General features: G+C 39.7%; 1 pseudogene; it reads right to left on the minus strand.

Annotated features, from left to right (window-relative positions):
• Positions 1-6328: 6328 nt before the first annotated feature.
• LOC101597863 lies at positions 6329-6998 on the minus strand (annotated as a pseudogene).
• Positions 6999-15770: the final 8772 nt, after the last annotated feature.

Below are 15770 nucleotides of genomic sequence, written 5' to 3' on the forward strand. Positions count from 1 at the left end.
TGTTTTCCTTGTGCCCTGCCCAGTCTACAGCTGATTCTTAATGGATGGACCCAGAGTAAGCTCTGCTGTACCGCCAAGCACAGGCATCTCCTCTGTCCCCAAAATAAGACGTTCCATCTTGGAAGAAACATATTTTAACAAGGGAATCATTTCACTTATATAATGATTACATTTTGATCACACACATGTACACTTACTTAGTTTAGGGTCTGGTTTTCAGGTCCCTAGGACTGCACTATTTCTTCCTTTGTTACTCAAGCTCTTGGTGTAGTTTTATAGATAATTTGAAGGATAGTAGCTTAATTTACTTAATTGCTAGTTCAGTAGATATACTTTTTCCCATAATTTATTTCTCTGTTCTATTCTAACTTTTCATATTTGCACGTGATGTGTATTATGCAGGTATATGTGTCTGCATGTGTGTGGGCCCATGTGGGTGTGTGGGGGGACGTATTGTGCAACTATATGTGTATGCAGGTATGTGGGTAACTGTGTGTGGAGGCCAGAGGCCATTGTTCTGAGTCTTTCTCATTCATTTTCCACTTGACGCATTGACATATAGTCTCTTGCTGAACCAAGAACTCTGCCACTCTGATACACTACTGGACTGGGCAGCTGATGAGCCCCAGGGATTCCTGTGTCCTCATCCATAGTTCTGGGAGTATAAGCACACACCACCATGCCCAGCTTTTAGGTGATTGCTGGGGCTGCAAACTCTTCATGGTTGAAAAATAAACTCTTGCCTCACTAAGCAATATCTCTAGCCTCTTTTCTGTTCTATAAAGATACATAATAGATGAATTTTGTATGTGTCTTCATTTAGTATTGCTATTTACCACTAAGATAGCTCACAAAATGCAAATATTTGGACTCTCAACAATACATTTTCTTCAATATTTATGTTTCACCTAACAGAACTGCTGTACCTAAAAAAAAGCAATATGTTTCTTTGTCTGTCCCTCCTAGCATTTACTTTTAATTTCTTCTTTCATCTCCTAGTGAGTCAAGGTCACGCTCTTCTGCTTTGGAGTATCCACGTTTTGCTTTCTTGGGTGCTTCTTTTATCAGCAGCACAGTTCAGACTTATCTCTTACACCCCATAGATGATTTGCTTGTTGTTTCAACACAGCACTTACAAATTGTATGTTTTGACTGGTAATTATACCATATACCCTCCTGATGTCCTTGTGTTTGCTATGTTTTCATACTTTTATTTTTTAAACATTTTTGTCCAGTCTTTCTTTTTCCAAATCTTTTCCATCACAGGCTAGAAGTTAAACTTCTTTAACTTCTAGAAATTCTATAATCAGTTTTAAGGACTATGTATGAAGACATGTCAGTAATTGTCATAGTCGAAAGCACTAATAATATTATGACTCAGTTGAAATAGGGAATTATTAACACAATTGAAACAAGGGTTTGTAACTCTGGAACATTTTCAAACATGGCTGTTTCTACATTTTGCATATAAGGGAAAATAAATAATTTGTGACATAAGTGTGACCTAACAAAACTTGATTAAGCATGACTGGAAAAATGTTTATCCCAAGGGGAAAAAAAAAAGCCTTCATTCTACACTTTAAATCATGGTGCAAGCAAGCACATGAGATTTTTGAAAACAGGTTTTCAGCTGCATGCTCATCACAGGTCTCTTAAGCTGCATTTCCTTTTTTTTTTTTTTTTTTCCTACCTGTATTCTTGCAGCTGCTGAAATCTCCCAGGACTATCTCTCCATGGAGACAGAGACAGACTGCCCAACTCTCTTCTCTGTTCTTGAGTTCCTGTTTTCAAGTAATGATTCAGATAAACTAGAGATCAGTTTCCTTTCCTAAAACTCTGGCAGCTGAAATTAATTCTCCAAAGACTCCTTTTTGGAGCAAGCAGATGGTATAGGCACACGTGCTTCAGTTTTGATTGTACAAGCTCTGAATAATTCAAAGTTCCAAATCTCTATAAAACTACTGTATTCCCATTTCCCAATACAATTTTTTTTTTCTTTCGCCTCAGAAATTCCTTCCTTATATTTTGACATTTGGCTGAAACTTCGTTCATTTTGTACTGGCTTCATTGTCACACACCTCCTGCTGTTCTTTGTTACAATTTTAGATAAGTATGGCTTTAGAAAACTAAGATGCTTTTAGGAACTATTCTGCCACTGATTTCTCCCCTCACCATTTGCAAAGCATTTTGTATACATAAACAGCACATTAGCCAAATGATGCTGTTATCACAGCGCCTGTTGGTCTGCACTTGGCTCTCGCTTTAGAATTACTCCAAATAGGTTTGGAGAGTTTTATAGCTGTGTTATGAAGCATTCGATATAACTATGAACTTAGGTGTTTTTTGTGCCATTCGGTTTGAGAGATAGCAAGTCATATCTCTGATGAAATTTCACTGTTGTTCCAGATAAAATATGTTAAGTAGGGGGTATTGAGAGCTGACTTTAAGTGGATTTGAACTTCTCCAAATTTGATGGTTTTCTATGCTCAAATTGAGAAACGTGGGCAATTGTGAGACAAGTATTTTGGTGAGATGCACTGACCTGGCATCCCCTTGCTTGCACACATACAGACACATACCACTACAAACACCAACACAACCACAGAAGTCCACTAATCCCAAGCACTAAGCATTCATAATACTCAAGACAAGCTTCAGGGCTGTGCCCAGAATTCTACTTGTCATTGCATTCCTCCTTTACTGTGGCAGAAACTCAGGAAGAACTGAGAGTGACCTTGTCATGAGTCAATAACATTATAAGAATAAATGAACCTACACATATAATCAATTAAGAGAGAGACAGCAGTCTAATTTATGAAAATTAGAACAGTGCCATCCACAATATAAAATGAACCTTTGCTAAACAATTTCAATTTTTTTTTTTTTTTGTGGTTCAGACAACTCATACACAGGCTGTATCATGTTCAATCATGTTATCTGAATGGGGAAAAAATTGAAACCTCAGAGATAGGAAAGTTCACATGTATCTGGCCAGCTAGGATAGTGAGCTCAAAAATTCTAGTTACTATGGTACTAGGTTCTCTATTTGTTTCCACATTGTGAAAGCAAAATAGAAAACATATTTAGAGAAAAAAAGGGATATTTCAAAAGGATAATGTTCTTGTTTTTAAATATAAAACAACTTCAGTAATGAGATGCTAAACTTGCTATACCCTTTTATTTTTATATTGTTATTTTATTTTACTTCTTTATGATGGACATACTTAGCACGCATATATCATGTGTTATTACCATTCTGTACTTGCTTCCTGCCCCTTTCCTCTGGGAGTCCTCCTCAGTGGGTTTTCCGATGCTTCCCATGGAGCTTTGGGTTATGCTTTGGGAGAGTACTAGTCAGCTACTGAGAGGTGGGGGGGAGGGGACCTCTGGGTATGATGTTCAAGTCTGGCTCTTACAGTCTTTCTACTCCCTCTATGGTGGGTGCATTTTAAGTCTACTTCAGTGATGAACTCTTAGGAGCCTTTGGATCTCTGCTTTGGTATGTGCTGAGTGTCCTCAGGGTCTGTCTCCTTCACCCTGGCTTTGATTGGCAGACTCTCCACAGAAGCAGCGCTCTTGCTCATCTCACCAGTTCCTCTGTGGTTTCAGCTTGGCCTTGCCTGAAATGCAACAGGTGGTTTATTTCTTCAGGTCTTGCTACCTTCTGAAAAATAAAGCAGATTCTCAATGGAGAATGGAGTCACCATAGGGTAAATTGGATAAGTGTTATTAATTTGGGGAACTTTTGATAGATATAACCCCTCTTTTAGCTGAAAACTAGTGGTATCTTGTTACTGGAGAGCATAATCTTTGTCTCCATAGGATTCTGACCTGGTTCCTAGTTCCAGATATTGGTTCCTGAGCTGGGCGTGGTGACACACGCCTTTACTCCCAGCACTCGGGAGGCAGAGGTAGAAGGATTGCTGTGTGTTCGAGGCCATTCTGAGACTCCTTATTGAATTCTAGGTCAGCCTGGGCTAGAGTGAGGCCCTACCTCGAAAAACAAACACAAAAATAATCACAGATATGGGTTCCTTTGACTGAGTGGATCTCTTAGCCAATTAGAAAGCGGTTGGTTACCCACCAAGCTGTGTGCCGCCATTGCACTGGTGCGTGCATCCTGTCAGCATGTTTGCTGCTGAGGAGTTTAGACCCCTGCTTGCTCACTCTGATGTTAGCCACCTTTGCTCTTTTTTTAATTTCATTTATTTTATTTTTTATCTTTTCACAATTTTTATTAACATTTTCCATGATTATAAAAACTATCCCATGGTAATACCTCCCCCCCCCGCACTTTCTCCTTTGAAATTCCATTCTCCATCATATTATCTCCCCATCTCAATCATTCTACTTACATATATACAATACCAACCTATTAAGTACCCTCCTCCCTTCCTTTCTCTTCCCTTTATATCTCCTTTTTAACTTACTGGCTTCTGCTACTAAGTATTTTCCTTCTCACGCAAAAGCCCTATCATCTGTATCTAGGATCCACATATGAGGGAGAACATGTTAGCCACCTTTACCCTTATTATTTGTACATAGAGTTTGGAAAATGTAAACTCAGAATAATGGAGAGAAGGCCAGAAAACTTTTCTCAAATTTGGAAGAACATTCTCTTAGATACCTTAACAATGGTGGCAGAATCCATGAATAAATATCAGAAGAGTATTTTGTGCCTCTTACAATTCAACCATGCAGGGAGTGTGATATTTTCCCCTTCTCCTAAAGAGGTACTTCCACCATCTTGCAGATGTCCCTGATAGGACATTATTATTATTATTTTTTTTTATGAACAAACTTTTTAAAAAAATTTTCCTTTTCTTTAGCTTACTGAATCTGAACATATTATCTGTTTTTACTTTTTATTTTTGTGAGGGTCACTCATATTTCACTGTGGGTGTTTTTTTTTTCATTCATTTCTCATTTTTGAGAGTAACATATTTGCAAACTTGCAGTTCATCACTAAGATATATTCTAAAGACAGGATTTAAAGCCTTTTCAAGTGCTAGTGATATAGATCCATCATTAACCTGCACACCATGTCAATATGAGTCTGATTCCCAAACCAACAGAAAAATGCGCAGCATGGTGTGCGCTAGTAATCCACACACTGGAGAAGTCGAGACAGGTAGCTCTTTCTAGCCAGCAGGTGTCACCTGCTTGGCAAGCTGTTGTCCAGTGAAAGACCCTGTCTCAAAAATGGTGGCCATAACCTGAGGATGACACTAGGGGACTTCTGTAGACCTTCAGACACATGCACATGAATGCTTGAGCAAACACGCACACACAAAAGATAACCAAGATGCATCCAAGGGATTGTCTCCTTAGAGCCTCTGCTCATACTTCCTGTGGAGTATGCATTCTTTGCACTGTATCTAATTTTATGAGCCCTCATGCTCAAACCAATGTTCAAACCTCTCCTGCATGAATGCCAACTTTATTTCAAAAGAATATCACAGTTTATACTTTTATTTTTTTTAATTCCTTGTTTTAAAGTTTATTTTTTCTTGACAACTTTCATAATTATAGACAGTAAACCATGGTAATTCCCTCTCCTCATTCTCCTTTGCACTCCGCTCTCCATCATATCCCCTCCTCCCTTTCTCAGTCAGTCTCTCTTTTATTGTTGATGTTATCTTTTCCTCCTTGTGTAGGTAGTGTCAGGCACTGTGAGGTCATGGATATTCAGGCCATATTATATATAGAAGAGTGCATTTTAAGAAGTGTCACTCTCCTTTTGGCTCTAACAGTCTTTCCTCATCCTCTTTAGCAATAGACGCTGAGCCTTGGAAGGTGTGATAGCAATGTTTCAGTGCTGAGCACTCCTCTGTCACTTCCTCTCAGCAATATGGTGCCTTTTGATTCATTCCAAGGTCCCTGCCATCTGAAAAGAGAAGTTTCTGTAACCAAAAGTTAGAGTGCCATTAATATATGCGTATGACTATTATGAGAAGTGGATTACTGGGCAGTTAATGAGCATAATATATACATTTAGGCAGACATTACAACCCTAGAGCTCATGACTGGCCTAAAGGTAGGTTTCACTATCAAGCATGTATTCCCTCTTGTGGAATGGGCCTCCAGTCCAATCAGAGGGCTGTTCGTTTCCCCCATATCAGACATGCCACTATTGCACAATTGGCTCAGTTGGTCTGGCTGGCCCATCATAAGACTTGCAGTATCTACTGTTCTTTATCTCCACTGGCGAATTCACGCTCTCCCATACACCTGCATGCTGTGTAGTTTTTCTAGCTTTCTGTCAGCCAGTCTACATAGAGGAGGCGTGTTTTTTTTGTTGTTGTTGTTTGTTTTGTTTTTTTTCCCATAGTACTGGTCGTTTTATTAGTTGACTGGAAAACTAGACAATCTTCCCAAGCTCAAAGAGTATGGGCTTAATCCTCTTCCTCATCATCACCAGCTCCCGCCCCACCCTGGACCTTCTTGGGATTCTTCCTCTTCACACGACCTGGACGGCCACCACTGTACGGAGATCTGAGGGAGAAGACGATGTGCTTCTGGGAATCAAGGCAGACAATGAAGGATGGGGTGTTCGCCCCCTGCTTGCGGACGGACCCTGATATGGCACAGGTGGATGAGCACACGGGCATGGTGGATAGACTTGGCCAGGCCCAGCTTGACGACCTGGGTCTGCAGCCTCCTCTCCAAGAAATCCTCAATCTTCAGCCCAGGATGCAATGCAGCTTCATCTTGCCCTCATCCAGCACCCCAATGCGAAAAGTCCCCGAAGCAGGGCATTACCTTGGCAAAGACGCCCTGGGTCCTTTTCGTCCAGTCAGCAGCTCGCCCGCAGCCTTGCAGGTCTTCGCCAAGGTAAACTTGACCCTCCAGACCTCACATTTGTTCCGGAGCCCATACTCGACTATCAGCTTCAGCTCCTGGTCGAGAGGAGATTTCTGGGAGGGTCTCTGCAGGGCCAAGTAGGTCTTGCGACAAACCCAGCTTCGGGCATCTGGCACGTTGGCTCGTGGCCACATGTGCCTCTGCGCCCACTAGGAAGAAGAGAGCCACAGAGGAGGTTTCTAACTCAGCTGCGGCAGGATTTCCCAATGACCTTGCAAACCAAGCATGTGAACTCTCTACAGTATTGTCTTACCATCGATTGATGTGGGAGACCCAGGGCCTTGGCAATGTACTGTAATGTTTTGAGGAGAACCAGAAACCTCCCTGGCAGCAACTCACTGGAAGGTATCCCATCCCTGACACCAAAAATTTTCTGGTAACAATCTATGTCTTCTGGATGCACCACTGTCCAAAAAAGTAGGTTTCCTTATGACTTATGCTTTCCCTCTTAGATTTAAGGGCTGGAGAGGTGGCTTAGATGTTAAGGTGCTTGACTGTGAGGTCTAAGGACCCAGGTTCAATTCCCTGGTACCCAAGTAAGTCAGATGCACAAAGTAACACCTGTGTCTAGAGTTTGTTTGCAGTGACTTGAGGACCTGGCATGCCCATTCTCTCTTTGTGCTTCTCTTTCAAATAAATAAATTAAATATTTTATATAAAAATGGAATTTCAAACTCTAGGTCACTAGGGAAAGTTAAACTGAACCAGAGTTCTTCTGTGTGGGAAGGACTTGGAGCATTCCTGTAGGGTGCTTCCGTGGCACCCCTCAGATGGAGAACCACAGTGGAGGGAGGCTGAGATCAGGCTTATTGTCAGTATGCACTCGAGGACTTCTTGGCTTTAAACCCCTTACTTCTAGGCTGTCAAATATTGATGGGTATTTTTCTCCTTGGCCCTCTAATAGTCTGTGCATTTTGTTTTCCTATTTTTCTCAGGGACAGTGCCCAGATGAGTTCATTTGATATCTGCAGGATTTTTATGTTATCATAAAATCAAAATGTGGTCATGGTGACTATTGTTGACTGACGTGTGTTACTCCTGGGATATCACTTAAGTAGTGGCAATTTTATTATTTTTGCAAAAATCCTTTCAAATTAACGAACTAAATTTTATTTTGCCCACAATTATTAGATGTCTGTGATGTTAAGAGAAGAGGGTATGTTCTACATAGCTATACTGGTTCATATATAGTGGGAGACATGTCAATAAATGCTACTTATTTATATAAAATTGGGCAGGAACAGTGGATACAGATTATTCTGAGGTATCAAAAGGGCACCAAGATAATCATTGCATGGCAAGGTGAGAAGGGTGGAAAGAAGAACAGTGGTAAGAGTGAGAAAAGAAGGAATGCGCAAAGAAGGAAGGGAGGAAGAAAGGGAGGGAGGGAAGTCCTCTTGAGATATTTCACATAAGTGATGCTCTTAGAGTCATTTTTGTCCCACATGTGGAGGTGACCACCACACTTATGGAACCATGGATAAAATGTCACAATGCATGATTCAATTTGATGGTTTCCAAGCAATATGAAAGCTGCCTTTTTGCTCCTTCAGGGAAGGATGTGGTGCGTGGTGGAGAAGGAAGGCATTTGAAATGTGCCTAGAAATTTTCACAGGGCCAAACATGTAAGTCACACAAAAGATTTTAGATTTTTGTTTTGAGATTATATAAAACACTCTTTATTGTGCATAATTTAGCCTCATTTTTTTAAAAAGTTGTGCATAGCCACATGATCTAGAAGTGCATTTCTGGGACAAGCAGAGATTTCAGTAGCCCTAGTAGAGACTGCATTGGTGAGAGAATTAAGTTTTTTTCTACCCAAGTATTCACAGGAAAACTTCAATAACTACATGAGGCTTTACAAAAGACACTGAAAGGTTTGAGCCAAAAGGCAACATGATCCCTTCTGCATTTTGGCTCAGTGTCCCTTTTGGAAGCTGGGTTTGGCCAGCAGTGGAATAATACCCAGGAAGTGTTCCTCAGTTTATTCTTGCATGTAACAAATGTATTAGATTGTCACATTCTCCTTCCCTTCCTTTTGATGTCTCATCTTTAACTTAAACTCCATGGTACATTAAGGCAACCTGATATTTTTGTCTTTTTTTGCCCAATACATAAATTGCTAAAATTTTAACTTTGTAAAAGTTAGATGACCAGGCATTGGCTTGATAATAGACATTCAGAAAGTAATTCATAATTTATGGATTGGGTAGCCCGAAGGACCATTCCTGATTGTATATATTTTCAATTCTTACATAAGCCCAGCAGCAGCAGCAATAGACATCTATTGTGCTTCCACTGTACAGAGGTCTTCGTTAATACAAATTTAATGAAATGGGAATTCGTAATATTGAAGGGAAAATAAAATTGTTAGACTCTTCATGAACAAAATATTATTCTACCTCAGGATTTATCACCCACATCTCTACTAATGTTTTTGTGCCAGATAATTCTTTATATAAGAGCTATCTTGGGCATCATAAGGCATTTAGCAGTATCTGTAGCCTGAACATGTTAGGTGACAGACAGATTGTCTCAAATCATGACAGTTAACCATATCTTCAGACATTCTCAGATGCCTAACATCTCTTTCGCGAGCAAAATGAATTGAGAGGAGAACACTTGAATCATTTGCTTGTTCTCCAAGGATCTCTTATTATGTGTCTTTAGTAAAATCTCACAAAATACCAAAAGAAAAAACATTCTTTTTAAATCCAGGCAGTTTCTTTTAATCAGGAAGTTGAGGCTGCAAGCTCGTGGGACAGTGATGGTAGATTCTGTCTGTGTTCTGTCCCCATCTCTTCCTGAAAATTGCCTTCATGTTGTGACATTTTCAGTTCTGGCAAAATCTTCATCATGGACAGGAGGAATCAGATTTCAATTGTCTCTTTTTCCATTCCCCCAGTGGAGTTTGTTGACCTTTTCAGTATTCTAAGCAAGAGTTTGAAAGGGCTGCCCATTCCTTTGTCTTCCTATTAGAAAGTAAGGGGACATGTTGCAGGGGCTGAAATGAATGGCCAACTGATACGAGGAATTTTAAAAAGGTCAAAATGGTTGAACATCCTGTGTATTTTCTGGGTTGCAAAAGGATTTATACTATGTACTTTAACAATTTTTAAATAAACATTTTCAAATATAATCTAAACTAATGGTTAAAGAAAGAGAGCATGCCCTGAATATGTTCTTCCTTAAGTCAATCTAACTTGCTTTCATGGTCTTCACCTTGGATTCAACTTAGGGAATTGGAATTTATGTAACCCCTGTTTAAATAATAACCCTAGTAATACTAGGCAAATATTTATAGTCTTCTTGAGTCCAGGAATGCATATATCTCTGTGAGTTTGCCCAGTTATAGAGAATTTCCAGAGCAAAAAAAATAATAATAATAAGGTAAAACTCATTCAAATAACAGACATTACACTTTCTGCTTCCTCAGCAACGTGGAAAGAATTTTCACTTAACAAAGTGTCAGTCTCAGCATTACTGTTATCAGTGGGCATCTGGTTTTCACTTTCATACACACAGGCAGCAAATTTAAGGTCTGGTTAGCATATTCAGCAAAGTAATTATGTTTGGGATGGATATTGAAAGAGGTCGATGAGTTTCTACATACTTTTTGAGCAGAAATGATTTTTAAATTACATATGTATCAAAAACCTTATGCATTAGAACACTAGACGTGTGCTATCATAGGGATTTTAAAACACACTATTCATGGTATATGAAAATGACACCAATTCTTGGATAAAACAATCATCTAAAATTGTGTCTGTTTTTTTCTTTTCTTTTCTTTTCTTTTCTTTTTTTCTTTCCTTCTTCCTTTTATAACACCTGGAGTGTACTCAGGGATGTCTTTTGCTTGGACCTATTGCTGAACAAATATTGAAGAAAGGTTTAGGATTGGATTCCTGTGTGCATTATTTGTTTGTAGTTTGTGAGATTGACTTGTAGGCATCATAGAAACTGTGAGATTTGTGAGAGGAAATGAAAAAATACTGACATTCATTTCATTATATGTGATAAACATCACCATACCCTCTAATTTGGTATTTAGAACCTTAATAAGGACATGAGCTTTTTTTTTTTTTTTTTTCAAGCAGAGAGAGAGGGAGAAGAGAGACAGATAAAGAGAGAATGGGCATGCCCAGGTCTCTATCCACTGCAAATTAACCCCAGACACTTGTGCCCCTTGTGCATCTGGCTTACATGGGTCCTGGGTAATTGAACCTGGATCCTTTTTCTTCCTGGGCAAACACCTTAACCACTAAGGCATCTCTCCAGGCCACATGACTTTTTTTAAAAAATGAACCATCAATATAGTTGTATTTGTAAGATAGAAACTTTGTTGTAGTGAGTACAGTTAGTGGGTTATGGGCTGTTATATGGAGTCCCATAGTCAAATAAGAGCCCAACGCTATCTTCACAAACCCTGGATTAAAATTTAGGAAGTGTGTTTATAGCTGTTCAATTTATAGATGCCTATATGTAAACTTCTTGGCAGATTCTCTCTGTAAAATGGTCCTGATAGTAGCTATGATATTTAAAAGAGATCTGTTGAAAATGTACATTGGACTAATATTTTATTTTAATTAAATGCTAGTACCCTAAAACCTAGTCAATAATCTTAAAGGTATTTTTGAAATATGATCTACAGAATTTATGTACTAAATTGGAACAAGAATAGAAGGTTTTACAATGGAGGATCTCCTCACTGAAAAACTTATTTCTGAAATATTAGGACAAAATGAAGTGTTTTAAGCTGGATGTGATGGAGCACACATTTAATCCCATCACTAGGGAGGCCTGTGTAGAAGGATTGCTGTAAGTTCAAGGCCACCCTGAGACTACATTGTGAATTCTAGGACAGCCTGGGCTGGAGCAAGACTCTGTGTCAAAGAACCAATAACAATAATAATAATAAATTAAATATAAGTGTGTTATGCCTTTCAAAACAATATGTTGGAATGCAGATGTGGTCTATTCATTTTTATTAAATTCTAATTATTGTCCACATACTAAGGTTAGCTAGAAGATCCTCCCTCAAAAAGTAGTCCTCAATCTGAATACAGACAGCAAGCTGGGATGTGGAGTTTGAAATGACGGAGGTGAGAAAAGGTGAGGGTGAGACCGTCGCGACACAGGGGTAACCCAGCTCCGACGGGGGGGCACGCTCTGCTGCCCATCACTCAGGTCAGAGGCACACGCCATCATTGAAGCAATCCACTTCCAGGTGCAAAGTTCTTTCAGCAGTATATGGTCATAGCAAAATGAATCAGAACTGCACAGATCTCTCCCCACCAAACATGTGGACAAATTCAACCCATATATATGCATTCAGCCTGCATCTGATTGGCACAATTGTCTTAAATATACCTTTGTTCGCATGTGGTCACTCCCAGCACACAAGAGACTCTCCCTTGGAATGGAATATAAGTGGTGGTGGGCATCCATCACAGAAGTATCATGCACATTAATTCACTGGCCTGAAGTTTTTTGTTTTTTGTTTTTTTTTTTGTTTTTTTCCTCTGTATCCTTTAGTGCTTTATTGTGACTTTAGTAACATTTATTTTTCTTTTTACTCCCTTTGTACAGGTGTCTGCCATCAGGCTCAAGTCATGTTACACTTCCTGACTACAAAGCATGGACTCTAGCAAATGAGCCAGACCCTCAGCCTGGGGCCCTCTTTCATAGTGCAATGGGAAGTTTTGGTTCTTCTACTTAATTTTTAACTCCACCCACTCACCCAGAGTCTTTGTGCTTTCATGCAAGGTGCTTGTCGCTTCATAGAGAAGTATCTGTTTTATTTTCTGGTGTGTGTGTATAGTGTGTGTGGGGCTTGATCCAGATATCCCCCATAAATTTAGTTGTTCTGAATGTTAGATTCCCAGCTGATGGAGATTTGGGAATTAACGCTTCCTGGAGGCAGTGTAATTTTGGGGGTGGGCTTATGGGTGTTATAGCCAGTTTCCCCATGCCAGGGTTTGGCACACTCCCTTGTTGCTATGTCCACCTTATATTGGCTGGGGGAGTGATGTCCACCTTCTGCTCACGCCATTGTTTCCCCTGCCATTGTGGAATGCCCGCTAGAGCCTGTAAGGCAAAATAAACCCCTTTTTCCCACAAGCTGCTCTTGGTTGGGTGATTTCTACCAGCAATTGTGAACCTGATGGCTACAGTGTGTATGCGTGTATGTGAGTGTGTGTTCATGTGAATAAGGTATGCCAATACTACAGCACCTATGAAATTCACAGAACACCTTTGTGAGTGGGCTTTCACACTGTTTGAATCTGAGTCTCATTCTGTTCATTGCCACATTTTCGAGGCGAGCTAGCTCCAAGGTCTCCAGGTTGTTCTCCATTCTCCACCTCCCTTATTGCCATAGGTGTGCTGAGACTAGACTAGAATGCCAGTCACAGCATCTGGTTCTCACACAGGTTCCGGAGTCCCGAGTCCAGGCTGCACACTGGTACAGGAAGTTCTGTAGGCACTGAGTCGTGCCTCCTGCTGTCCTCCAAGTCATCTCGAAGGCCCATAGCCCATTGTTCATGCACTCCCCTTGCTGAAAAACACTTTCGTTACTTCCATTTCTCGACTATTATGAATAAAGCTAATGTCAAGAGGTAATGCTGAAGTAATGTTATTTATTTTGCAATACTGTGTTTTGTTTTGTAAGACTGTATTTAGTTATATAGGAAGCCACAATGCTGCCTTCTAAAATATTATCTTCATCATTTCTTTGTTTTAGTTTTGGCTTATAATACCCAATTGTTTTAGAATTACTTGTTGGAAAGAATAGTTTTGCTCCAACCTATTTTGTTTGCTCTCTCTTCTCCATTCTGTTCTATTGATTCATCCCTTACTTTTCCAATATCACCCTCTTTTATTAGCACAGGTTTATAATGTGTTGTAAACAGGTGATAGCAATGTCCCAGCTTTGCTCTTCTGCTTAAATGTAGGGTGACAATTCTGAAACTGTTGCTTCTTTTGTACATTTTACACTAGTTCTGTTAACCAGTTGCAAATTGTTTGGTGTCTAAATCTTGGGTTAAATCAAACAATTTATCTTTTCAAAAATCAATATACTTTGTGGTAAGAATGCATTTTTTTCATTTCTTGGACCTTGTTCTTTTTTGCACTCTTCTCCTCCAGTGAAATCAAGTTCTCTTTAAAGCTGAACGTCGCCTGTGTGTGTTTATCATTGTATTCTCAGTGTATTAAGATACCTAAAGTAATTAATTCAAAAACATCAAAGGCCTGGGTATGGTGGTACATCCTTTAATCCCAGTGCTCAGTAGGCAGAGGTAGGAAGATTGTCATGATACTGCATAGTGAATTTCAGGTCAACCGGTATTAGAGTGAGTGAGATGAATGAGTGAGACACTACCTCCAAAAACCAATAAATAAATAAAACACAAAACAGTAAAGACTTATTTTTACCTGACATCTAAGAGAGTACTTGCTGGCCATTTAACTTCATTTCTTCTGGGCATGGTGCATGGCAGAGGTTATGGACGGAGTGCATGGGGGAAGAAAGTGCTCGTTTATCAAAGGCAGGGAGCAAGATGAGGGAGGGACAAAACCCCATTTTCTCTTTCATACACCAATGGTTTAGCTTCCTCCAATTCTTACTGACCTTTGAATGGCAGAAACACATGGGGGTGGAGGAAGCTGACAATAGATGGTTATTTAGTGAGCATTTATAGTCAAGCTATAGTATTCCCAAGACCCACTGACCCAGACACATAAGTTCAGCATAAACTAAAACATGCAGGTTGTCCATTTTCAAGAGACCTCAAGACCTTTTCTGGATTTTTGCATGTGTATGGTGTACTAAGTATACATGTTAACATATATGTGGGTTCATGTGCTGGTGAGTGTGTTTACAGGTGTCTTGTTTTATTTTTATTTACTTTTTATATATATTATTTATTTGAGACAGAAAGACACAGTGCCTTATCTGCCAAGCCATTCCTCCAGTCCTTGATTTATTTTTAAAAATATATTTTATTTATTATTTGAGAGAGAAAGAGGCAGGGAGAGGGAGAGAATGGGCTTGTCAGGCCAGGGCCTCCAGCCACTGCAAATGAACTCCAGATGCATGCGCCCTCTTGTGCATATGGCTTACATGGGACCTGGAGAATTGAACTGGGATCCTTTGGCTTTGCAGGCAAATGCCTTAACCGCTAAGCCATCTCTCCAGCCCCTCCCCCTCCAGTTTTTTTTTTTTTTTTTGCTAGTTTGCATCTCAAAAGTTTTATCTTCTGGAATTCAATTTCCAAGTTTGTCCTAAATCATTTGATATAGTAGCATAAACAACCTACTTTTAGTACCAATTCTCTAAGTTAGTTACCTCTGTCATTGTGAGGAAACACGAAATGATAGCTTAAGGAGATCAATGGTTTGTTTCATCTTGTCCTGGCTAGTCCTGCATGGACCGAGGCAGTAAATACTGGTGGCAGTACAGTGCCAAGGCCCTGATCTTCTAACAATGGCTGGGAGCTGAAGAGCCAAAGAAGAAGGAGATGAAGTCCCAGAGTTCTCTTCAAGGGTGTACTCCCACTTACCTAACTTCCTTCAAATATATCCCACTTCTTACAGGTTCTATGATGTCTCCATAGTAGTAGGTTTATGAACCAGTCCTTTAACACTTTGGGCCCATTTTAACAGAAAATATTTCAGTAGAGCAGCCATGGAAGGGTGTTCATCTTTAAACTTACCCAGACAATGTATCACCAAGGTTTCTAGGAGAATGGTGCTCTCCTTGTCTCCCATAATTTTTCTATCAGCCATCATGTATACATCATATATCCATTTATCTGTCATCTACTTTAACACTGAGCCATGTTTATAGCAGTTATAATGTTTCTGTATATCTACCTATAATTATCTTTACCTATCTATCATCT

Source organism: Jaculus jaculus, chromosome 19 (assembly GCF_020740685.1).
Source record: "Jaculus jaculus isolate mJacJac1 chromosome 19, mJacJac1.mat.Y.cur, whole genome shotgun sequence".
Lineage (NCBI taxonomy): Eukaryota > Metazoa > Chordata > Mammalia > Rodentia > Dipodidae > Jaculus > Jaculus jaculus.